Source organism: Saccostrea echinata, unplaced genomic scaffold (genome assembly GCF_033153115.1).
Source record: "Saccostrea echinata isolate AGI-Se365-2 ecotype Australia unplaced genomic scaffold, CSIRO_AGI_Sech_v1 ptg000052l, whole genome shotgun sequence".
In the NCBI taxonomy this organism is placed as follows: Eukaryota; Metazoa; Mollusca; class Bivalvia; order Ostreida; family Ostreidae; genus Saccostrea; species Saccostrea echinata.
Window position 1 is genome coordinate 4,610,758 of NW_026889801.1, and position 2,008 is coordinate 4,612,765.

The 2,008-nt window shown below is 31.5% G+C and overlaps 1 long non-coding RNA gene across 1 annotated transcript; it reads left to right on the forward strand.

Annotated features, from left to right (window-relative positions):
- Positions 1–294: 294 nt before the first annotated feature.
- LOC133203930 (uncharacterized) lies at positions 295–1,104 on the forward strand. Its single transcript, XR_009723503.1, has 2 exons — positions 295–342; positions 501–1,104. It is a non-coding gene; the product is annotated as an uncharacterized LOC133203930 (long non-coding RNA).
- Positions 1,105–2,008: the final 904 nt, after the last annotated feature.

Genomic DNA, 2,008 nt, shown 5'->3' on the forward strand with positions numbered 1-2,008 from the left:
AAGCATAAGTACATGCATTATTCTTTGAATAAGAAATTATAATTGTACCGATCAAATCTTAAACTCAATGAACCTTTGCTTTATTCAGGCTATTATCACTTTAGAAACCTAATTTTAAGTAATGATCGAATACAGCATTTACTTTCGGTTCGTTTTCGAAGAAGTGTCAGAATCTGGAAATTTATATATCAAAGAGACTCTTTCCAGTTTGATATAAAAATAGATCGCAGTTCTATTTACAGAAAAAAAAACCCATTCTGAAATTCCGAGCCTATTTTAAGTTCTCTGACTTGGATTTTCGAAAAAGCACGGTAGACGTTTACAGTCGTCAATTTAAATAAGGTAAGACCATACTTTTAGAATTTATTTTTCATAAAATGTCTTGTCCCCTAACCCAATAAATGTACCTTGATGTGAAATAAACACATTGGGTTACAATTTAATTGATTTAAGAAAATCTTAAGTTAACGGTATGTTCAAGGTGTTTTTTTTAACTGTAGAGTCACACACTCGAGAAGATGTGTAGTGAGAAGAAACTTGGAATATTTGTGCTCTCAATGGTATCCGAAATTATCGACCTCTTTTTGGATTGGGATTTTTTTTACGAAGTCAGCAAATCATCTTTTATTGAAAAGAACGTAAAAAGCGCTATTCAAGGTTTTGCTATTTTGGGAACAGTTTTATTTGTTTTTACATTCATAAGCCAGTCGTGTGATGCGTGCAGCGATGATGAAGAAGAAAATGACTGTACACCGACGCTTTCATTAATTTCCACTACACTTGAAGATTTTCCTCAAATAATTTTAGCAGTTATTGTTGCTGTGAACACTTCTGAACTGATTTCGTGGGTTCAAATTTTAAAGGCACTGTATGGAATTGTTGAGCCTGCAATACGAATATCTAAAATTTCATCAGAATTGGAAAAAAGCAGACAGAACTTCAGAGAGCCACCATGTGTATGTGCGAAATTCAGTGATCGGCTTTTTAGCGGAATAATTCTGGTGTGCTCATTTGGACTTCTCCTTGAACTTGTTTTTGACTTTTTTCATTAAAAAGTATTTTATAAATGCAATGAAGATTTTGATAGCTCAGTAACTCATATAATTGTTTATTTCTCTCCATAATCCCGTCATCACTAAAACACAGTATCTCACCCAACTTCAATGAATAAAAAGACTGTTAATCAGTTTGTCGTGTATATCTACATTTGCCACGTTTAATGATTTGTTTGGAAATTCATAGATGCATGGACCTTTTAAAACTCATTTTTTTTCAATTATTTTCGGGATTTAGTTTTTGGTAAACAACCAAAAATGTGTTTTAAATTTTCAATAAAAATGAAGAAAATCAAGTATAAATTTGGAACCTTTTTTCCATAACAAACAAATGAAATGTATCAAGATTTCCTATACACTTGTAGAAAACAGTTATTTATATGTTCTTGACCTCGCATTTTAAGTAATATTAAATTGAATATGGGTATCCAAATGTTTTGAAAAACTGCATTCATGTATACAATAAATAGCTTATATAAGTCTTTCCATGCTGAAACTGTATTTCAAAAGAAATGACAGTCACTTAAACATCCATTAAATAAAAGTTTGATTAAATATTCCACCTTAATATTTTTTTTAAAAAAAAGATTCACAGTTGACATAGCTAATTTAGTGAATGTAGAATGGAATAAAAAAGCAAAACATTTCACAATGAGGGTTCGAAATATCAAACTTTTTACAATTCAACATAAAAACAGCACTATAACAGTCCAGTCAAAGCAGAACGCAAATAAAGAACAGTCAGTAAAACTATCGTACAAAAAGGGTCACAACCTGGAAGAAATATGTACAGCGTATAAATAAGTGGAAGACTAAGGGCAGAGATCACTTTGAATTGTTTTAGGCAGAACGAAGATTCATTTTTTCTTACCACAGGAAAGCCAACTACATCATTATACAATTAATTACCCCTTATGAGGTCAACATGGTGAAATAAGGACCCGAGACCTGGC